Source organism: Aythya marila, assembly GCF_965140915.1.
Source record: "Aythya marila genome assembly, chromosome: 7".
Taxonomy (NCBI): domain Eukaryota; kingdom Metazoa; phylum Chordata; class Aves; order Anseriformes; family Anatidae; genus Aythya; species Aythya marila.
In genome coordinates, this window is record NC_139048.1 from 6984432 (window position 1) to 7008294 (window position 23863).

A 23863-nucleotide genomic window follows, 5' to 3' on the forward strand; every position below is an offset into this window, starting at 1 on the left:
GATGGAGAAGGCAGGGAAGGAGCCTGGAGCTCCGCGTGGGAGGCTGCGAGGAGCCTGCTGAGTGCCGCAGCGGAGAGACGCTGCTGAAAATGTGCTCGGCAGCTTCTCGGGGAAGCGGAGCCGAGCCCCGGGCAGCGCTGCCCGCAGCTCCCCTCGCCCGCAGGGCGCAAACGGGGGAGCGGAGGCCGGGCCGAAGGCAGGGGGGCGACGAGGCAGCGCTCCATGGGCCTCCCGGCCTCCCTCCGGGAGCCTCGCACGGGAGGGTTTTCCCCTTCTTATTTCGCGAGGAAGAGGAGAAGCTGGCCGAGCAGGGAGGGTTTGGGGAAGGCTGCAGCCCGGCCGCCGTGCGGCATCGCGGGGAGAGACCCAGCCGCTGCGAGGGGAGAAGGAAAATCACACCCTCGCACTCGATATGATTATATATTTTTTATTTTTTTATTTTTTTTTAAGGCTTCAGTGAAGCTACCCGACTTGTTAGCCGTTCGCTCCGTCCAGCCAGGGCATCTACGAGCGGGGATGTGCGCGGAGGAGGCAGCCGGCACCCTCTGGTCCCACGGCGGCACCCAAGGGGCTCCGCGCAGCGCTTTTCCGCAGCCGGGGCTGCTCCTTTTCAAACGAGCAAACCTGCCGCGTTTGGTCGGTTGTTCGGTGCTTTGGTTGAAAGAGCCGTGCCGTTTCCTGCTCGCAATTTAGCTGCCAGGGAGCCTTCTGCTCCCGGCGATCGCCGCCGTGACGTTGAGTTATGGAAACACTACAGGTGTTACCGTGGTGCTGGGGAATTAATTCGCCTTCCTTCCCCCCCTCCTCCTTCCCGGAGTTATTTCCTAGCCTTCCCAGATAGCTGGGAAAGGGTCCCACATACCCCGGAGCTGTAAATTGAGCGCTGAAATCCTTGATCTCGCTGATTCTTTGGAGAATTAAATCTGGCCTCAGTTTACGGGAGGAAGCGAAGTCAATCTCGGAGGTTTTGCGAAGAAAGGCTGTTATTTCCTAGAGGATAGGCGTTTAAGTTGTTAAATATTAGTTTTTAATTACATATTGTTCTTTTAAAAAATAATATTTATCCTCAACTCCGGGCAGGTATTCAATTGAATTTTCAAGCCATCAGCTCACCAGTCTTTACACAAGTGATAGAAAATAACGCAGCGTGCAAGAGCCCGGCTGGGCTCCTCCGGCTTGAGCGCTGCCCACCCGCTCGGGGCTGCGGGGGGGCCGCGGTGAAACAGCTCAGAAGGGCAGGGGGGGCTCCTTCTGACACAGCCCCAGGGGGACCAAACGCCCTGCCGAGGGCACGGCAGCAAGGATCAGAGCTTTGGGCTTCCCCGCCAGGTCCCTAAGGCCATGTCTCCCCCCCAAGACACCCCTGCGAGGGGCTGATCTTGCCCCCCACCCGCACAGCACCGCTCCCCAGCACCCTCCGCTCTGCTCCTTGCACAAAAAAACCGCTTCAACTTTCTTTTCGGGCCGTGCCCGTTTGCCATCACCTTTCCCCACAGGCTTCCCCCCAAGCCCGCAGTTTCCCCGCACCCCAAGTGGCCCTTTGGCAAATTGAGCTCCCCCCATCCCCGACACCTCCACCCCGGCCTCAGCATCTCGGGGCCGGGGCCGACCCCCTTGGGGTAACCCCAGAGGGGCAGGCACACGGGCACTGGGGGTCAGAAGCGGATTTTGTGGGTTCGGAGGCAGCGAGGGCCTTGCTTTGGCATGTAAATGCTACTGCTCCCCATGAAGTGGCAGAGCGCACTGAAATGAACATATGCGGGGAGGCATCTGCTCAGCTAGATGCATCTCGCAGAGGAATATTGGCTTTTCACCTCCAGGTCCTAAATGGGAAATATAAAGAGGTTGATGTCGTCTATTCTGTTTGCAATTGCCTATCCTAGGATTAAAGAGCTCTCCGTTTTACTGGCTGTCTTTCATTTAACTGTTTGGAGACCAGAGATGGAAAATATTTGCAGAGAAGAAAAGAATAGCTGCATGGGATCATTTGCCATTCAGTGTGAAAATATTCGAACAAACCCATTTCTATCCCAGTGCCGCTGAAAAAATAGCACATAGCCGTCAACAGCCCATTGCGCCCTGCTGGACAGCACGGAAAGTTTTAGGCAACTAAATTCCTAATCGGAGACAGCAGCAAACAGCACAATCATGTCTTTGACTAAACTGTGGGGCAGCTTTAATTGCAAAAAAACTGCTCGTAATGGCTAAAATATTACGGGTTGGGTAAAAGGGAGGCTTCCTGCGAGGGGCAGAGCGGGCAGCCTGGAGGGGCAGCGCCCCGGGGGGCGCACGGCCGGGCTGGCACAGGGGGGGGGAGACCCGGGGGGCACCGGGGGGAAGAAACAGGGAGGGGAGTTGAGGTTTGGGGGGCCGCACGTCCCAAGCATACAGCTTTTTGAACCGAGAGCCACGAAGAAATTAGCGTCGGGGACATTAAAATCCCTTCCCCTTGTCCCTGTCACCACGGGAGGGACGCTTCGTGCTAAAACGCACTGCGGGAAGGATGAGCAAGGCTGGCCGCCCCCAGATCTGTCCCAAGACCCCCAGAGGGTCCCCCAGGAGGTCCCCCCGCGGGTCCCCTCGGTCCCTGGCTGGCCGCACAGTGCCCACTGGTGGCTGGCCGGGTGGGGAGCACAAGGTGCAGCCAGCCCTGGCATGGGGCCGCCTGCCCCGGCGGCTCCTGGAGAAGGCTCCTGGCACATCGGCTGCTGGTTCTTGCTTGCACTGGGCATCCCAGAGTGGGAAGGAAGGGGGGAAGAAGGGAACGGGGGCGCCCATGTGTCCATTCCCAGCTAAAGCTGTGTCAACACCCAGCACCCAGGGGAATCCCACCACTGCACCGTTCCCGGCAGTCATGTGCAGGCCGATGGAGTTCTGATGCTCTGGCTCCTAAGAGCCTTCTTGGAGGAGTGGCTGGTTGTGGATTATTCTTTTGCTTTGCAATAATGCTTAGCAGACCCTTGCAAGGGTTAGGGCTCCCTTATGCTAGCTAGGCTGCGCTATGGATGGAGCCAGATGACAGTCCCTGGCCCAGGGGTGTAAGAAAGAGGACAAAGTAAGTGTCTGCATCTTGAATAAAGCAGAAGAGAAAGTGTTGAAGTACAAAAAGCTCTTGGTGAGAAAAGGTGGAGCTGAGGACACAAGGACGTTGCTAACTCCTGTGTACTACTCAGGAGCCTTCTGCTCTGGCTTGAAGTCAGTGGCAAAATATCTCTTGCTACTTCATGTGCAAGATTAAACCCCATTGCATGATGATCTCATGATCACATCTAGCTTTCAAATAAGATTCTGCATCTTGCTCTTTTCCTACAATCTTAGACCTGTGTATCTCCATGCTGAGCATTACCTGGTACCAAGGCAGAAGTGCTGAGAACGCCACAAACCCAATCTCAGGACAAACCATAGAAGCAGGACATGCAGTCACAGTGAAGACAACTTGCGTATGTGATTTAGTAATTACATTGCAACACTTAATCTCTGCGCTACTGCGTCACTCAACAACGCTTCCTTAATGCTTTCCATGGAAAAAACTCCCTTTTTATTTAGAACAATTAAATAGTTATCAAGTCATCAAAAAGGGCCATGTGAACTCAGAGGAGGGAGTTTACTATCAACTTTCCTTTCTAAACATGGCTATATAACCTGTATCTGTGGTCAAAATGAAGGAACAAACCTGAGGCCTCAGAGGGGATCAGTTGCATCAGGTTTATTTGGCCTTGTATTTTTCTTGGCTTTTCCAACTTTTTCAGATAATCAGTAAACACTGATTTTTATCTGTTGTCCTTAGATTTGAGAGTCTCAGGCAATGGGTAAGGAAACATAGCTCCAGTCATAGCTTTTCATTCCACCTTAACCTGTTGGTTAAGGTCCCGTGGCACGCAGAAGTGAAAGGGAAAGGTAAAGCAGACACACACACACCCAAGCCTGGCCTTCCTTTCCAGCTGGGTCAGGCTGCAGACCTCACCTCCAGGATGAACTCCACTGTCAGCCCCAAGCACGTTTCTTGCTGTCAGACATGTTCCGGACAAATGCATAATGGCATTGTTTTGGGGCAAACTATTTCCTTAGGGCTGTCTCTTGGGCAGCTTGCCTGCGACATAAACACGCTCTGAAATTTAGATCAGAAACATTAGCAACTACCAAACAAAAACATACAACACATGCAGGCAGCCAAAATACAACAAATTACCCGTCAGGTCTCTGCTTATGCAAATACTTGCAGCGAGGTAGAGCCGCACTAAGTTACCTGTGAAAAGTTCATTAAGAGGTTGCCCGAAGCTGTGTTTTTTAATCCACAGCACTCACTTTTCAGGCCACTCACCATTCATCCAGCAGAGATCACGGGGCACCGGCTGCTTTATTTTACATTCCTGATCCTATGAGCGTTGTGCCAGGCAAGCAGGCTCCGCAGCAAGGGAGAGAAACACCAAATAAAAGGATGGTCCCTGCCCCAGAGCACTCCCAGTCTTAATATAAGGTACAAAGCAGAGAGGGGAAAAAAGGGGAAAAAAAAAAAAAAGGAAAAGAAAAAGAAAAAGAAAAAGAAAACAGCAGGTGGAGACAGGGAAGTGAAAAGAAAGGATGAGACAGTGCTGATTGGTGTGATAGCGAGCAGCCTCAGCACAGCAGCTGCTATCTGGCATCAAATTCTTCGCATAAGCGGTGGCTGGATGGGGCCTACGGGGAACTCGCCAGCACATTTTACCACATGAGCCATACGTTCTGTGTCACAACTGCCAAAAGCACTTTGGGGTTGTAAGGATGGTTTGTGGTTGTGGCTTGGCAAAAGGCGTAAGAAGGCAAGAGTGTGTGCCTTTCGACTGCTGATATGCCAAGAAGAAAGAAAAAAAAAAAAAGCAAGACTCTCAAGGCCAGGCCTTGTGACATTATCATGAAAAGAAATGTTTATTTATAACGAGGGAGCAAACTTGTGAAGCACAAAACCTCACTGGCAGTCTCCAGTGCTTTGGAAGTGGCATTCAGAAAGTCTTCCCAGACAGTCCCCTCCCCACGCTGCCAGGCCGTGCTGGAGGTGGGCTGGGAGCAGGGTTTGAGAGCTCCCCATGTCTGCGAGCACCAGCCAGGTATCCTCAGGAGATCAGCACCTGGTAGGAGCTGGGCTGCCCCAGGTTCTTTGCTTGCCCGCATCTGGCACGCTGCACACCTCAGTTTGGAAACCTTGATCCGTATTAGGTTACACTTGGAGTTCAAAAATCATTCATGTCAGCTTGAAAACCACATCCCTTAAAACATCATGTACTTTAGCATTCTTTCTCTCCCCCCCCAGGTCCCTTGCCTTTCATTTAGCAGCCTTTTAAGACCATCATGTGCTTGAACTCTAAGCTGCTCCCGGGCATCTAAAAAAGTAATTGGAGTGTTTAGGCTTTAAATGGATTCTCTTTTCAATCTAAATGGTATCACACATCAGAGATGTCAGAATGAGTGGCTGAAGAGAGATTAGAAATTCACCTAAACAGTCTGGTAATTAAATCATCTATACATCCACATATTTGGCCGAAGAAACTCTAAATGCCCTAGGCCCCATCTCCCATGTGCTCCCACCACCTCTCGACATGTGCTGTAAAAAATCAACACCCAATCTCAGCTGAAAATATTGGGCATCAGTCCCGCTGCCAGCTGCCTGTTTGGGCACCTGCCAGTGCCTCTCTCTGAGGGAACACTGCTGTCCCAGTGGAGCATCCTGAAGCTGCCTGACTCTAGCCAGCAGATGACAGAATTAGACACTATCCCACCTTTGGGAATTACACCTTCATCTTTTATTCCTCCCATAAATTATGTAGTGCCTATAAACCATTGCGAACAAGAATATGGTAAATAATGACTACATTCTGCTCCAAGTTCAGACCTGAGAGCAGTTGTTATAATTAAGTCATATTAGTTACTTAAATTTTTAATTACTTCTTCTGTGCTTACAAGTTTTTCTTTTCTCTGCAAGGAGTCGTAAACCAACAGGATAATGCCTGGTACAAGTGCACGAGGTGCTCAGTACCACGGCGATGTCCTGCACAAACCCTCTCTGCAAAGTCCAGCCTGCCAGTAACAGCAGAGCAAAGGGGCTATAAATAAAACCAGTCCTTCATCTTCCCTCACCCTAGACCCATGTATTGATCTTAAGGCAGCGCACACCTGAAGTGCACCTCTTTGATGGCAAGTGGCCCAAACGATCACTCTTTAATGTTCTTAGCTATCAGCTGTTTGTTTTTGTTTCTCCCTTAACTCACAGAGGAGCTGCTGCACAGATGCTCTCACATTTTCTTCATCTGACTGAATTTGGAGAGCTGTGTGCGGGCTCATTACTGACACAGGAGCATAGATAGGCCCTTTTCCTACTCCTTCCCTTCCAAAAGAATTTAGTAGGATGAAGAGGTCAGCAGCTGAGAAGGCAATGCAAAAGTTTTCCTATACTTTTCAGTGTACTCACTAGCATGGGAATGGCAATGGCAACTCTTTCAGCAACTGCACCACTGGTCTCTTATCATGGCAATTGTTACAATAGCTCCAAATTTCATAGTCTCAAATACATGCTGCCAGCTATACTAATAGATAACAACATCTTAAAGTCACCAGCATTGAATATAATTATGTCAACTAACCCTTTCCAAATATATTGTCTGAAAAAAAAATAATAAAACAATTGGATTAATTGTATTCCTCTACTCTGTCATTATGCTTGTGTGGTCCCCTTCCAGCATGCCAGCTGATGGTAACAATGAAGTGTTAACCCTAAACAACAAAATCTTCTGTGAGGATTTTACATACTGGAAGATCAGTTTCTTCATGCCTGGAAAGGAGTTTGGTGACTCAGAGCAGGCCAGTAACCAGAGTTAACCATGCAATATATAGGGTAACTCCAGCAGGTTCCTCCAGGGCACTTGTTCACACCCTCTGCCACAAGCCACAAAGCACCTGAGTGCTGCTCAACACATTTCAGGTACTTCATACAAAACAGCAGCCTCGCAGTCAGCATTTCTGAGCCACTTGGGTTTGGGGAATGTGCATCACCATGGGAGAAACCTCTGCTCCTTAGGTGCAGTTTGAAAATTGAATTAATGGCTTTTAAGCACTCCCTTCTTTTGTCCTAAGCTAAGAGCACCAAAGCAGTCATGCCCATGGAGTCCAAGAGCAAAGTGGCAGGGCATGACAAACCAGCTCTCTTCCAAGTGTCTGCAGCCTCCACATTTGCAATTTCATTTGGGCTTTCTGAAAATGCTCTTCAATGAACTGAATTACTTTCAGTTGTAAATCTAAGATGGAAAAATGCAATATTAGGCATATCTGCTCTCTATCCCTCAAGTAATATCCATATGCACATTCCTTCCCCTTGCCAATCTCTGTTTGCTCATGACTCTGCTGGATTTCAAGCAAAGGACCCTTGCATATGGTAACAGCACTCCAGTGGTCACAATTCAAGGCAGCTGTAGATTTCTAGATGAAATACAATATGGAAGTCCTTAAAACAAACAGAGCCTCTTGGGTTTGCAAGTACAGAAGTGCCTGAGACCCACTGAATACACACAACAGCTCATTCCTTGTGCTTCTGAAGCTCGCTGGAGGAAGCAGGGCTTGTCATTTAGTATAGTAATTATAATGATTCATTATTATGATTATTAATTGTAATCATATAATCACACTAATGATTAATAATTACAGTCATTACTATTCGTATGAGAAGAGGACCTAGAGGCCCCAGTTAGAATATGGGCCTCACTGTGCCTCTTGCAGCATGGACAGGGCACTAATGGTGTAGAGATTTTGGATAAGGACCCAGAGCCTTCAGATCTGCGCCCTGTGCTTGCAATATGCAATATGCATAACCTTGTGGGGAGCCACGCAGGGTGTGGATGGAAATGTGCCGCTCTGTCAGTAATGGGGGGCCAAAAGGCAGAGGACACTCTTGGGAATGACAGTGGGACGATGACAGGAGAAACACAAAGCAATGGTGACAACTTAGAGCTGGGGCTGCAATGGTTGCAGAAATGGGGGCTGCTTCTGTGCATCTCCTGGTTCTCTCACCCCAGGCTTGAGGCACGGTGCCAATCACTGCCCAGAGCCAGGGGCTGCCAGCTCCTTGGGCTATTCTTGCCCTGTCAGGCCATGTAGATGTCCTTCTTGAGGTGTGTTTTTATTTAATGCTGCTTGAAAATCGCCCTGACTTCTCCAGTGCCCTTCTCCATGTCATCTACATGGTTTAAACTTTTGACTCTGGGATTTATAAACATTACCCTCAAATGCTTGTGTAAATGCTCATATCTCACTATACCATAACTTCTACCAAGCAAGGGATGACAATCTGTCTTGTCTGCTTAGGAAGTGCCTGCATTAATTGCCCAGCCTGCAGTTTGCTGTCATCGAGCCTCCACAGAACACTTTTCTCACCCCTGGAGTTTGCTCTCTGCAGCAGTTTAACATATTGCATGCTAATGCAAGAGCCTAATACTGCATGCTCAGAGGTCTCTCGGAGCCAAGGTACTACCAAAATTACTGGGTCTAATCACAAGTGTAAAGATAAGTATGCATAAGTCTTCGCAAGATTAAGCCCTTGGCCTATTTTTTTTTTTTTTTTATTCTGCCTGTGTGTAAATTGCTGCTTGCTTGCCACCTCCTTGTACGTGTTTAGCTTTTGAAGAGGCAAAAGGTAGGGAGTCCTACACCCAGTGTTGCAATTTACCTGTTCTTCTCCAATTTGCTCCCAAACTGAAATTTCTTTGTTCTTCTAGTCTAGTTCCAAATTGCTTGGTTTATAAGTAAAAGCTATTGGGGTTTATTCAATTTAAAGACTGCAAGACAGATTCAGCTGCTGAGATGTAAGCCAGTCTAACTTAACTAACTTAAAAGGTTTCTGCACTAGATCAACTGATAGAAACAAGGAACAAATCCTAACTTTCCAGGGTTGTAAAATGGGTGAAAATGCATTGCTTCAAAAACTGGGGAATATAAAAAATGGTGACATTTTTTATGGTGTTCTCCCAAGTCCCCAAAGAGAAGTGCAGGTGAGAATAGGCTTATCTTGTTATTATCAAACACTGCAAAGTTGATCTGATATTTCATGAGCAGATCTGCTACAAACTTCATTAGGAAACTTAATGAAAGCACATTTGGTATGTGCTCCATGACACAATGCAAAGAGAAAAACAGGAGCGGCCCTGGAGGTACTTGGGTTCTTTCAGTAATGCAAGAAAAGATACTGGCTGGTGCACAGGTACAGACGTCTTTGTTTTTACAGGACAGTGTTGCTGCTTAACAAATAATTGCACAGTGTGATGGGATTGTTCAGGGGATTATTATTAAAAAGCTTTGCATCTCTAGGTATTCTCAATAAAAACGTCCTCAGAAAGGAAAGCTAAGGCTGGAAAATGAAGTTCGGAAATGACAAAGTTAAAGTTTTTCTTATGACCCGGTTCCTGATTACGTGATCACATATGTATGTTGAACAGGGAGTGAGGCGGAGCTGGAGAGTCCAACCGGGTGAGTTATGGAGGAGCCTTGTCTGATTCACTACAAAGGTTAGATGGTATGCACTCTATGAGACATGTGGCCGCACAGCAAACAATGAGCATAAAAATAAAAATTGAACGGCTGCCTCATTTGCTAAGCACGTCCATCTTGTACATTGAGCAAGTCTGGGTTTCTGCAGGAAAAAAAAAAAAAACGTCTGATCGTATTAGCTATATATATACACTCCATGCGGATACATCAATATCGGATGCTTTATAAGGCTGGGATATGTCCTGGACTCCAGACAGATATAAGAATAAAAGACATCTTAGAGAATATTGCATTTTTGGCAACATGTGTTGGCTCAAAGGAATTGTAAAGGAAGTAAATTAAATACTACTAAGAATGTATATATTTATAGCACTTTTCATACAAGGATCCCAAAACACCTCTCAAAAAATTAAGCTTCACAACATTGCTGTGATCTAAGTAACAAGTATATATATATATATATATATATTTTTTTTTTTTTCTAATCTGCAAAGTGAATCAGAAAAAGAAGAGGTAGGTTAACCAGACCATCAAGAGCAAGAATGTCTGAATTTTAGGCTCTCATTTTAACTCCCAGCCCAACTGTCTTCTGTGAAAACATCCAGGGAAGCTATTGATTTTCATGCTCTCTTGCCCTTCTCCAGCAATCCAGCACTATGCTCAGGCATATGGTTAACTTAAGGCCATTGATTCTTGGCCTAAGTTTCTGAAAAACATTTTGGAGTGCAGTAGATATGGTAATGCAGAGAGAAAAAGTAGGTTTATAAGAGCATCGGTCATTTTACCAACCGTGCCTAGAATTTCCTGGACGTTAAAAATGTTCAGCAGAATTCCCGGTGTCAGACTGTATTAAAATACTGTCCTCAAAAAGGAACATTCCGAATTTCCATGATCCTTGCCAGTTTCCAATGATTTGACGTTTATTTGAGCTATTGTGCAAAGTTTTCTGTTGAGTCAGATCATTCAGGGCTAGCTGCTGGGACCACAGAGTGTCAGCAGGACATAATTCATCTGCAGCTAATGGCAGCACAGTTTATTGGATAGGTAATGCTTCTACTTGCAGAGAGATGCCACTGGGAAACTCTTTTTATTATTATTATTATTCATTTTTGTTGTCAGAAAAGGCATTAAGCATTCTGTTTCCCCTTTGGTCACCTGTTGGATTTCTTTAGGAGGAGAAATGACTCTGGTATCTTTGTAGGGTGAGAAGAGGGAGGGAGAAGAAATATATTGATTTACATTATGCCCATGGCATCCAGTTCTCTGTATCATCTTTGTTGCTTTGTGTCTTTGTTGGATGATTTGATTTTATCTTTCTGATTCCTACGAGTACACATACACCTGCTCAACCTCTGCATTTTCAGTCTACTCTTGGGGGAATTTCCTCAAGTGCTTGTACCAAGCTCTTTTATAAGTGAATAAATACCCACAAAGATTATGCCTCACTGTTGCAGCATGAGCTACAGTTGAACAAAACTTCCCTGGCTGCACAGTGAGCCCAGGTCTTTGAGCCTACATATGCTTTTTGTGAAAAAGCTTGCCTGTAAAGGTAAGCAAGATTTTTTTAATATATATATTTTTAAACTGTTCTCAAAAGTAAGTCTGCATGGAGCTCTAATTAGCTTTTACCTCCATAGATGGAACATCTTGGCTTGAAGATAGAATTTGGGTTGACTTAATTGCTTAGATCTTAAGCCATGCAAGGCAAAGACCCTGTGCGCTGCGTGCCTGTGTAGTACCTCGCAGTGCTGGAACCAGCCTGACGTTCCTCAGCAAGACCTCAATGCAAATAATGAATGCAGCTACATAAGAGGACATTGAGTGACTCATTCTAAACCACAAGATGTTTGGACTGCAAATAAAGAAAGATATGTGGGATATAATCTGCTGCTGAGTTTTAACACAATTCCTGTTAACTTTGAGCCACGCACGGACAGAACAATAGCAGGCTATAGATTTTGTTTCCGTCCTCAACATTTTACTGAGTGCTGCGAGACTAAAACGTTTTGAAGGTTATATCCAATGTCCTGCAGAACGAATGACAAATGTCAACTCTTACACTCCTGCAAGATCTGAGCAGGAATAAGACAACTCTATAGACTGAGGCAAGTTTATTATTACAAATACCTTATTAAATCTAAATGGTAATGGCATTCCAATTAGCTCATTGTTAGGAATCTTTCATGTTTGACTTTCATTTAGACTGATTACGGGAATAATGCAGACCCTGTATAAGTAATTGGCACAAAATAAAAGCATTTGAGCTGCAAAAACCCTCCTAGAGGCTGCGCTCTTTTAAAAAAATATATAAATAAAAGCTTCCTATCTTTCCCAGCTCATGAGCTCTCTCTGTTCACCATAATAATGAGACAACCCATTGAGTCTCCTGTGGGCCTGGTGGTATCGCAGTCCCCTTTTTACCTTCCCCTCTCTTCTCAGCAGCTGTAGGGGGGCTCCTTCCCTTTTCCTCTCCACCCTCCCATTCCCTCTCCCGTCGCCGCAAGCCTCGGCACTGTTCCATTGATCCTGCCCAGACGTGGGTTCTTTCACACCCAGATCACAGGCTGGCCTCATCGCCCACACCATCCTCCTCCTTCTTCTCCTCCTCCTCCTCTTCCTTCTCCCAGCAGCCATGCCAGCCTCTCCAGCGATCAGAGAGCAGCAGGGAATGTGCCTTTCGGTGTACTGGCTGCCTGCTGCTTGCAGAGAGAGGTGTTTTGTTGTGCAGCAGGGCCTCCATCAGTCTGAGGGAGGCTGGTGGGTGATTCCTTGCAGTGGGTCCTGCTTACTTCCCTCAGAGACAAGGGTGTCGGGATGCTGCTATGCCAAGATTTTGCTTTACAAGACAACCCAGGCCCTGGAGGTTCCCCTTCTTTCCCCAGCAGGGACGAGACCCAGAGCAGGGCACCCACCCAGCCATGGAGAGCTCAGGGCACACAGTGCCTGCAGGACCCAGCTCTCGACGGGGCGCAGGCTGAGAAGGAAACATCATGTTGTGAAAGAAGCTGGTTTCGGGGAAAGGCATCCCAAACCACCGCCTGGAGCCCCAGCTCATTAGGCTAAGGGAAAGAGCAGCACGAGATATTTGGTGAGAAGGGAGAAGGCCGCAAGCATTCATCTCTGCCAGACTTCCCTTCCTCCGTCTCTGACTAATCTGGTGCCAGCTCCGTCCCGTTCTGGGCACAGAGGCTGCAGTAAAATGTGCACCGTAGGAACATTTTCCTGCTCTGGATGCCTGCCTTGGTCGCACCCTGCTCTGCACCGGGGCCAGACACAAGCCTACACACACCTCGTGGCCCATCCCACACCGTGGTGGGGGCAGGAGACCCAGCAGGTGGGCTGGGGGTCTGGCCGCGCTCCAGCCCCTTCCCCGCGATGGGATCGAGCCGGGAGCAGGGCTCTGGATCCCAGCTTGCTGGCAGGGCCGACACAGCATGTGTTAACCGTATGACGGCGCGCCAGGAAAGGTCTCTCTGGTGTGGGAAGGGGAAGGGCCAGCAGTTCCTATTTGGGAACTATTTGGCTTCTGCAGGGCTCTGGCTCTGTAGGGTGAGCTAGAAGCTGTGTGTAAGCAGCAGCAGGGTTTTGGGAAAAGCTGGGGAAGTAGATAGCAACAGCAGGCGACTGTTGAATAATACAGAGAGGCTGTGAAATCCTCATCCTTGGAGGATCTCAAGGCTCAGACAAACAAAGCCCTGAGCAGCCCAGGCTGAATTCAGTGCTGACCCTGCTTGGAGCGGGAGCTCAGAGTAGAGATCTCTGGAGGTCCCTTTCAAACCGAATGGTTCTGTGATTGTGTGACGGAACGTGGGCTGGGAACGCCTATTTTGCTGTTTCAATTTGGTGAAAGCATCTTCTATTTCTGACAGCATTGGGCACAGAATCTCTCCCATCACCAGAGGAGCAGTGTTCAGAGAAACCCATCTGTGCTGGGGGCCTTGTCCTTGGGGTGCCAGTGCTCCCCACACTCCCTGGACAGCCAGACTGCGACCCTGTAGATGAGCATGGTAATCCTTTGCAACAGATCTTCTTCAGTGCTTCTGCAGGGTGAGGGACTACCAGCCTGCAGGCAGTGTGTCTTCCTTCCTTCATCTTCCCTCTTGAGAACCGGTGATGCTCCTGATGACATCAGGGGAAAGATTTCCATGGATTTCCATAGGTGGGTCAGGACTTCCAAGTTTTTCTGGGCAGTGATGCTTAGTGGACCATCTCTACAAATATCGGTAGTGTTTTATTCAGTAACATTTGATGTATCATAACCTGGCATCACAGTCTTGTTAGGAATTAGGTGCCTGGGTTTTGTGTGTGTGTGTGCAAATAATGAAATAACTGGCTCAAAAAGCTGCAACAGGTGAAATGACAAGTTATGGGCACATGCCTAACTAAGGCACATAGTGAAGCATGTGCTTAATTACTTTTCTGGACTGAATATGAGTACTTTCCTGAACTGAAATGGAAAATTGCTCCGGAGTTGAAATATATAAACAGACCTGCACAAGAGAAGTCTGTATTGTGTGAATGAGAAATATTCCCATGGTTGGCTAAGTTTTAAATTAACTCTGATTTTTTATGGGACTCTTTGAACCAGAAACCACTACAGAACTTTTAATACTAAGCTGGCAGTAATTTAGGCACGGCCGTATTGTCAGGCGTATTTATCCTGCCTTTGTATTTGTAACTGGTTTGTATTTACTTGTCACATTAAAATAACCAAGAATTCACTTTTGTATGTTTGAGCCATTCCGATGAGGTATGTGCAGATAAGAGCCTTGCTATCTGTCTGCAGTAATAAAGATGAAAAATCTGCTGACATCCCAAACAAGCTGTAAACTAGGGCATTTAGCAATGTTCATTTTAATGCTTAAAACCTCTATATTGTCACTGTAAATTAGGAACCTCAGGTGAAATCTTGGATGTGTTGAAGTCATCTGCAACAGTGGATCCAAGGTAACTAGCTTAATAGCTACAAAAGTCTTATGAATAACCCTATTTCCACTTCTGCCTGTAAGGTTAACCAGAAAGGAAATTATGCAGAGTAAATTTTCTCTGTTTAAAACCCATAAGCCTTACAAATTATATTTACATTTAATTAAAAAGTAGACACATTAGCTATTTTTTCTGCACTGTTTTTTTTTTTTTTTTTTTTTTTTTTTTTTCCAGATTCTGCACTTGTTCAGAATTTCTCTATGAGATGTTTAATGATAATCTTTTTATAAATGTTAAGATGTTTAGATAGGGTTGCCTTTAACCCAGAGTCTTGAATTGTAAGTTTAATAAGTTTTCAAACATATTATTAAGAAGTGTGGACAAGAAAAAAAAAAAAAAAAAAAAAAAAGGAGCAAGAACAAAGAATCAAGGTGCATTGCTAGTATTCAGGAGTGATATGTTCAGGGAGAGATGAATTCCGTCTGTAGCCCTTGAAATGTAGCTTTCTTGTCTGCTTCAGAATTAAATCATCTCCTTATCTCAGCTGTATATCCATACTGTAGTCTTTATCTCAGCATATAGGCTCTGTCAACATCCTAAAAGTTATAGCCAGAAGGATTAGTGATTTTGGTATCTGGATTTTGATGTGTCTGTTCAGAGAGAGCCTAATTTGGGTTATGATTTTTTTGTTTATTCTGTGCTTTTTGTTAAGAAGTGTATTTAATTGTGAGAAAAATAGCTGGAGACTGCAGAACATTAAATTTCCAAAGCCAACATGAATCCTAAGCACCGGTCGGCTACCAAGAAAACTCTGTCCTCTGCTTATACCACTATTGACCCACAGCCTCTGAGGAAGCTGGATACATGAAACAAGTATGGAGATGAGGGACAGAACCTTGTTCAACGGTGAAAGCAGACCACAAGGACACTGCTGTCCCTAAGATCTGCATTGCTAAATTATCACCATCTGAACCTAATTAAGCACTTGGGGGATCGAGGTAATAAAGCATTGAAGCCATAAATGTATTGCTCATAGCAAGCAAGTTCAAATGAGAAGGATGAGATAATCAGGCCAGGGGGAGGTGAAAGAGGGAATTCTGATGATTATAGTTATTTGGAAATCCATGGAGGGAGGATCCCTATGGCTGAGAAACATTTCCACACCTAGAATTTGTGGAGGATGAGGTTTTGGTGGTGACTAGCACTTTGATGTCTTTTCCTTTCCCCGCCTTTATCTAAGCTTCTCTTTAGCCTCAACCAGCAGCTTGCTCCCAGGTGAGGTTAATTCCTAGATGCTGTGGGGAGCTATCAGCCAACTTATTAAAACCCTGTTTAATTAGTAATGATATTGCATTTTCACAAAGGAGGCATGTACACAAAGGGCTGAATTTACGAATTACAGTAACAGAGGATAATCTACAGAGAGACAACAACAAGAGATATTAATGCAGTGCCCAGACTTGCCCATGGATTGTGCTTAAAGCCGTCCAAGTGATGAGTGTGTATGTGGGATATTTGACTAAAGGCTCACATAGCACAAAACAAAATAAAGCAAATAGAAAAAGGGAGAGAGAAGAGAAGAGGACGGAAAAAGGAAGAGTTTCCCAAGGCACTGTGTCACTATGTCAGTTCAGAAATCAATAATCTTCCACTGGAGAGGCACTGGCTCTGGGCAAAAATGAGCCAGGAGGCTTCCCCGTGCATGGTGTGCTGCAATAGCAACTCTGATGGTGCTTTGGAAAACCCTAATTAGCTGAGCACTAAGAAAAGTGTTTTCTCTTGCTCCAGTGGACCTCTTTGTCTTTATATTTGGTGTAGAGAACACAAGCAGTACCAATCTTTCCTTGCAGGAATCACAGCAAGGTCAGAAATTTGGGGAGAAGATTTGACCTTAGCAGGGTAAGTTAGGGTGGCTCTAATTGCTTGTAAACTAGGCACAGCTACTGCTTAACCAGGAAAAACAACATATTTTATGAGAAGTATCTTAACAAAATAGGTCTTCAACAATAAAATATCCCTATGAGTATTTCTCAGGTTTCTGCCATTTTCTCAGTAAATGTCCTACCAAAATTTACACTTTTTCTGCTCTTCTTTAGAGTGTGAAGGTCCGTCTGTGTTTTCCACTGCAAGTTATGAAACAAGCACTTTCCTTCTCCTGGAGATGGTGATTTTGTCTAAGCTCTCCTAAAGGGAGTGAGCCACAAGGCTATCTGTAGGCATGCAGCTCTACCAGCTCACGAGGAATTCAGCAGGGCACATGCTGAAGACGAGGCACATGCTCGATGGTGTGTCAGTCCCAGCGTGATGGAGAGCTTCCCGTGGGATCACACCAGAGCTAATGTTAGTGGTGAGTAAGTGCAACTGGATGAATCACAGCTTGTAAGGAAGATGTAGATCCTCAAAAGTACCTGACTCCATCGGTCCTAGGTCCTTGAAGCAGTATAGGCATGTAACGGCCATTGATTACAGGGGGTCTGCAATAATTGGAAGGGGGTCACTGTAACACGCCCCCCTGTGGATCTGAGAGCTGAGCAGAGGCCTTGGATTCCAACCTCTACAACAACAACAACAAAAATAATAAAATGGTTGACTTTAGGATAGCCCAGAAGAGAGGAACGAGGGTCAGTATGGGATCACCACGTGCAAATAACCCTGCTGAGCACCAGGCTTGCCAAGGTATATGGCTCACTGAAGTCAGTGAAAGGATCCTTCACGATTCCAGTAGATCAGCCCCAGAGCTTTACTTTCCAGCTGAGCAGGCTGGAGCTCTGCCTGCCTCCTGCCTCCTCCCCAGGGCGAGCAGCCCAGAGACAGCAAGGCAAGTTTGGCTTTTGATTTAAACAAGGTTTGGCCAGGGCCCAGGCTGGCCCGGTGCGAGCCTCTGATGGGATCAATAGTCATAAGTGACTTAGCCTGTGTCAGAGTGCAAATGACATCTCCGGCTGCCATGTGCAAATCCTGCAACAGTAAAGACATCATTAGATACTCCACATCTGAGGCAGACCACTCCTGCCAAGCCCCGGCCCCACAGAACTTGGCATGACTTATAAAGATTAATCTATTAGTATATATTATAGTTACCATTTAATATTATTCTCCAAATTGTCAGCAGGGGAGTTGAGACTGTGGGTAACCTGCAGGCCAATGAAATTTCAGGAGGAGCAAACTTCTGAACTTCTGGAGCTGTTTCTCTTCCCTTGCTTTCCACGGAGTATTCCTGGCTGGCTGAGCGATGCGTGGAGCTAGGGTGACAGCCTGTGGCAAAACAGAAGAATTTCAATATCTGAAGCTGTTTGATTTCCACTCTCTTTTGATCTTTTCTCTGTTTCCTGCTTGTCAGGCCAGACAAAGGTGGTGAAGTTTGGGTTGCTACCATCAATTCGGGTTTGGAGGATGGCAAGTTGCCATCCTTTATTCCAATTGTTTCTGTCCACTCCTCTTTATCACAGGTCTTTTCAGATGCTGCAGTAAATAACAGCCCGTTTGACAAAAGGGTGCAGTTCCTGGCTGCATAACATGAAGGACATAATCTTGTGCACATCTTTACAAGTGTCTGTCTGGTGGGTTTGCTGCTTGGCTCCAAAGGAGAAGGGCAAGGAAGCAGCCCAAACCTCGGTTCTGCATTTTTCCATATTTCTGTCCTATTCCTCCTTCCATGACATGGGCACTATTACAACCACCTCATGCTGGGGTCTCCTTTGACAGAGCAAAAATCCTCTAACTCAGGGGCAAGGCAGCAGCCTCTGCATTCCCAATAACACATTAAGCATTTTTTCACTCCCAGAAATGTTTATTTTGGGTCAGGGTTTTCTTCTGCTGCTGTTTTTTCCTCTTGAGCAAGAGAGTTTTTTTAAAAAAAATCGATATTCTTTCTATGCTCTGCCTGAATTAATCAAATAAATTTTCTTTAAAGTGACACTAAATGAGTTACAGATGGTTTTGGCCTTTTACAGGTTGCAGAAATCACCCATTACAGTTCTTTTAATTTATCAGTGAGGGAAAATAAAATGGCCTCTTGCTCCCTTTGCAATAATAATCAGAAACAGTCTATTTGGAGTTTAATTTACCCCAAATACGTATTGATAGTTGCAATGAGGAATATGTGACCTCTTTGGGAGTCACCAGCGGATGGAAGGTGGATAGCTTTTATAAAACCACCTTTAATAAAAAAGAGTGTTATATTGAGTATGTTTGGTGGTGTATTTAAGCATATGGTTTCCATATCAGGAGCTAAGATGGCAAACACATGCTTTACCTTCTGACTAACCTTTCTTACGCTCGTCATTTCTTGCAAAAAGAAAGTTGCGAGGGATTTTTATTTTTTTTATTTATTATTTATTTTACAACGCTGACAATATGGAAGAGCTGAAGAAACTTCTCAAGGAATGCAAAGCTCGTGACATGTCTGCTTTTTTTTTTTTTTTTTTTTTTTTTTTTTTTTTTTTCCCCGCTTGCACAGAGAGGAGGAGATGAAATTTGTCTGTGGGCTTCGCCCGACTCCTCCACACTCCCGGTGGGACCCAAGGGAAGGGGACGAGGCACAGCGGAGATGGGATCCCGGGGGATCCCGGGGCAGATCCCCATGACTGGATCCAGTCCTGCGGCTCCCAGCGCTGTGACCCCCGCCCGTGGGGCAGGGGCAGGGGCTGCCTCGCTCCACCAGTGATAAATCTAGCGGTCCCCTCGCTTTTTCGTCACTTGCCTAATCCTGTGCCCTTCTTTTCATGTGCGGTAATTGCTACCAGCTGCTCCCGCAGCCCGAGCCGTGCGGAGTTTGCAAACGCAGAACAATGGCAACAGCTGTTTCATTTCGCCTAGGGCCAGCGCTTCCTGTTCAGTCTACATCTGCCCTGCTGTGTCCAATTTATGTTCCGGGTGTTTTCCCCCTGACCCCGCTCCGGGCCGAGGAGGGGCGTGGGGGGCCCGCTGCCCCGGCCCCAGCACAGCCCTGCCGGCTGCCCCGCACGCCCAGCTGGGGAGATGGCCTGCCTCCGCTAACCCAAGTCATAACGAGTGGCAAGGGACAGAAAGAGGCATAATAAATATATAAATAAAGGAAAAAACTCATGGGAAGGTGAGCGAGTGCATCCCTTGCAGAAAGGAGAGCTGCTCCATGGTGGGATCCCACAAGGGCCTGGAGCCAGGAGCCATCCTGGATAGGCTCATTTCGGGCTCTGGAGTTGACCAGGATGAGAGCCAGAGTATGCAGGATCCTTGTGCTTCACCTTTTGGCACGAATTCTTCCTCTCCCTCCCCAGTTTTATTTCTTTATTTATTTTCCCTGAGAAAGCTGCTGCATTCTTTCCTGAGTTAATTGTATCTCACTGGGTTGGATAAGGCGTATCTCATTAGAGGGGGAGAGATTTACCGTGAACTTTAAGCTGCCTTCTCCATGCTACAGAAAAGAGATCCCTAATCAGCACAGTATATATTTTTCTATAATTGCTCTCTGGCATTCCCCCTCTTTCCTTGCTAATTAAAGTGAAAGAAAACTGTGGTGAAATGTTCCAGTGTGTTTTTATAGGAGAAGAAATGCTAAAACCCCATTTTGTTTATAAATACAGAGTATTTAATGGTGCAGAGAATCAGCTGTTTTCACAGGCACGCTGCTGAAATTTATCACTATTTTTCTTTCTAGAGCACGGCTGCACTCGGGGACCAGCTTCGTGGGGGAGCAGAGGAAAGGTTGCTCCCTCCTGCACTGCACAGCAGCCCCGACCCGAGGTATTTCAGATTGAAATACTCGGCACCACGTAGTGAAATATTGCTATTTTTTCTTTCAGGACTACCCTCTACTGAGAACTAAATAAATAAAAAGTGAGCAAAGTGCAAACAGTAGTGGGGGTCTGCAGCTACTGTTATTATTCTGTGTTTTCTGGAGCTCGTACGATGATTCCTCCTTGTTGGAAGGGTTCATCTCCCCCTCCCTTCACGTTTGTGTTTTGGAGCCTGAATATGTGATGCACACATATGGCAGTGGCCCTGGCCACGCTTCTCCCCATCACCTGCAGCCTGTGTCTCCCACACGAGCTCCTGCAGATGGAGCCCAGAGTAGGGGAGAAAAGAAGAAACCTGCAACGTTGCAGGGTCAAGATTTCATCCCAGGTCTCCTGGGATGAGTACTGGATTTTTTTATAAAGCTGGGAGTTGGGGGGTGTAAAGGAGCAACAGCATTATCCTCTGTTTGGTACTTAGGAAACTCTGAGTTTTTGGAAACTGCGCTAATTGTCAGAGGCAAGAAAAATACTGAAAATACTTGCAGATGTGAATGAGTCTAAAAACAGAACAAAAATAAAGTCTTGGATATACGATTTATTTTTAACTTTTAAGATTATTTAAGGTAGACTCTGGCTTTTAAGTAGCCAGTTCAAGGTTTCTAGAGCTAACACCACGGCAGCTGTTACAGCAGTGGGATTTACCATTCTCCCCTACACTCTGTAGCAACTTTTTACAAAGGTATAAAGGCATCTGAAGGACTTTAAGAGCAATCACTCCATTAGAAGGGGCTGAATGTATTCACAGAGTGCCACACACCTCCAGAAAGGCAGCGTGTGCTTGTTCCTAGCAGTTGAGGATAGCTTGCTGAGAGGCTGCCAGCATTTTCTTCTTATGGGAGATGACATTATATACCCTTAGTGAGTGCCTGTGTGTATCCATATGTATTGTGAATGTGTACATTATGCTGTTCTTCCTATTTATCTGAGGAAGGCTAGGTGGCACTAAACAGTTCCTGCTGCATCAGCTCTCTTTTTCCATCTTCTCTTTATGTGAATTTATTTGGGACAAGGGCATGCCCTCTGCTACTGGGGACAAGAAACCTCCCAAGTCCTAACAGAGCCACATAGAGAGGGAACAGGACAAGGAAGGCACGGATCTGTCTCACTGCTGTTGGGCCTCTGGCCTTGGTATTTTGGGCATCAAAAGGGTGACACTGGGTGATATTGGCTACCATTCACCCGTTTCCCAACCCCACCAGTAATTCCCAGCTCCAGGTGCTGATGATACTGGTCTCGTGCTCCCTGTAACCCCCAGCCATTGCAGTAGAAGACTGGGCAGATGTGTTAATTAAAGAACATCATGATGAACAAAGGTGTCCCACACAATGATACGCAGTCACAGACACTCTGCAGGTCCTCTGAGACTGGGAATTATTCCTACAGTTTTGGAAACTCTGCCCATACAATGTGCATGTCCCTCTCACCGGGGAAACACACCCTGTTCTTGCAGTGTGAGCATGTTGTGTTTTTTACTTAATAATACCTCTCTGCAAGCTTTCATGATTTGTTCTCAGGGTGGTGCTAAAAAGTTCCAGGTCCTGGCCTTTGCCACAAGGCTGCCACCCTTCTTTCCCTTCCAAGACGGCTGGTGAATCTGAAATAGCAGCTGCTGTATTTATTTTCCTATGCGCAGGTTATTTTTAGGGGAGATGTGGCCATAGCATCGGTACCTGTTTGCTGGATGGAATCTCCTGCATCACGATGATAATACTTGAAATTTTTCAAGTCAAGTGGGATTTACTTTAAAACACTGGCCACACAAAAAAAATATAGATGAAAATGTGCTGGTTTCGCTAAGCAAAATGAATTTTAATGCACATTTCATGAGGCGCTGATCTGAGAGTTACCTGCAGGGTGTAACCTACTGTTTCATGGCACTGTACTCACGGGACACACAGAGCTGGCTGCCTGCAGCACGAACAGCTCCCTCCCACCCCGAGGGTGATGGCACCCAGCCGGGGAGCACCCCTGTCCCACACCACGCCACCCGGGCCCATCACACTGCGCCTCTGCTGACTCCAGATCCCAGCGCTGCGCGCAGTGCAAGGCGCAGGAGGGGATTCAAAGGCGCTGGTCACACAATGGAGGCAGAGTAACTAGCTGCTGACAGATTTATGGGTTTTAGCCCAATTAAAGTGCTGTTTATTGCTTTTAGAAGGGGCCTGTTTGTTTCTAATTTTAGAAGTAGGTTTGGGAAGCGAGTAGCTCGGCTGTGAGTTGTGAGTGTGGGACCTGAGATTTTCCACTTGGGCTGATGTTGTTATCGATTAGTAAGCATCGCTAATAAGTATTTAGCCCAGTATTTAGCTCATTCCACCATGGCAGGGCAGAAATGCAGAGCACCACCTGAGTAGCAGCAACACTTTTGCTGTGAATGGTCTGGGCTTTGCTTTTTTCACTCTGAATGGCATCCTGCCAGTGCTCCCCTCACTGCCAGGGCTCGGCAGCAGCATCCCCCTGTGCCGGGACATGGATGCCTCAGGGAAGCCCTGGAGATGTTTGCAGAGGGGATACACCAGGCCGGGAGCAGCATCTGTGGATTTACTGCTCGCAGTGGGTGTAGCACCTGCATCTGCTGATTTCGGTGTGTGCTTGAACCTGTTGCTCCTTAAAGAGCTCTCCTCGTTCCCCCCGCACAGCATCTCTTCTGATCTCTCAAGTTTGGGGATTTCATGCATTCATGTTGAAGAGAATAATAAGCGGTGTGAATGAACATTCACATCTCTGGCCAGATGTGATGGGAACCTTGGGTGAATTGCCAGAAAGAAGTGGAGAAATACCAAATTCTGCTTTTGAAAATAGAGCTGGAATTCAGAATCCCTATGGCCTGTCCCTAAATTTGTGCACTTTTTCTGTGCAGCAACGGGGAAGTCACTTCGATGTCAGCTCCCAACCATCCAGAAAAGCTGGATTATAAAGCTGTTGTAAAACTCGGGTACTTGTTTGTGCAGTGCTCTGGGAGCCTGCAGTGAAAGGCAGCGGAGAGCTGCGCGGCTCCCTGTGGTTTGTAAAACATGCACCAAGCACCATTTACCAAAGGCAATGACAGTGGATTTTAAACAGGGCTCGACCCAAACACAGGATCCTCATGTTTCCAGGTCCCGGAGAGATTTAAGTTCTGAACTTGCATCCAAGCCCGGCGTCTCTGCAGAAGGCAGAAGGAAAACCACACACCAGCATGCCAGCCTTGGGAGCAGGAGGACTCGGGGGCTCGGCGCCATCCCCTGCCTGCTCGGGTTTGATCTCCTGCTGCAACTGGGGCATCCCATAAAAGCTCTTCTTGAATGGAGGCAACTGCCAGAGCCCAGTAAGCCTTACCTTTCCTTCCTCCACCCTGAGTCATCTGCAATAATCCTCCAGCTTCTGGCTGAAGGCACAAAAAATAAAATACAATAAAAACGATAAAAGGGAGCATGATTCAACTTCTGTGGTAGCTGAGGCTTCAAATATGCCCGAAGATCACTTAGATTGCATACTGCTTGGGCCGTATGCCATCCTTTTATTGCTTATCCATGTACAGGAGAGTTTGCTGACATTCTGTTAAAATATATATATTTCTTTTGGCCAAATTCAGAAATCTTTTAGAAGAAAGCAAAAAGATTTGAGCTAAAACTGATTTCCCCCCCAAACTGTTTTTTTTGTTTGTTTGTTTT

At 46.4% G+C, this 23863-nt stretch overlaps 1 long non-coding RNA gene across 3 annotated transcripts in view; it reads left to right on the forward strand.

Annotated features, from left to right (window-relative positions):
* Window positions 1-20254, forward strand: part of LOC309880248 — a 26444-nt gene extending 6190 nt beyond the window's left edge. Inside the window, exons 2-4 of one of the 3 annotated variants that reach the window (XR_014317927.1) lie at window positions 14400-14454; window positions 16530-16780; window positions 20072-20254. This is a non-coding gene — a long non-coding RNA (uncharacterized lncRNA). Of the gene's footprint in view, window positions 1-14399; window positions 14455-15300; window positions 15432-16529; window positions 16781-20071 lie in introns of those variants that run through there. The other 2 variants (XR_014317929.1, XR_014317928.1) reach the window with 2 other exon arrangements.
* Window positions 20255-23863: the final 3609 nt, after the last annotated feature.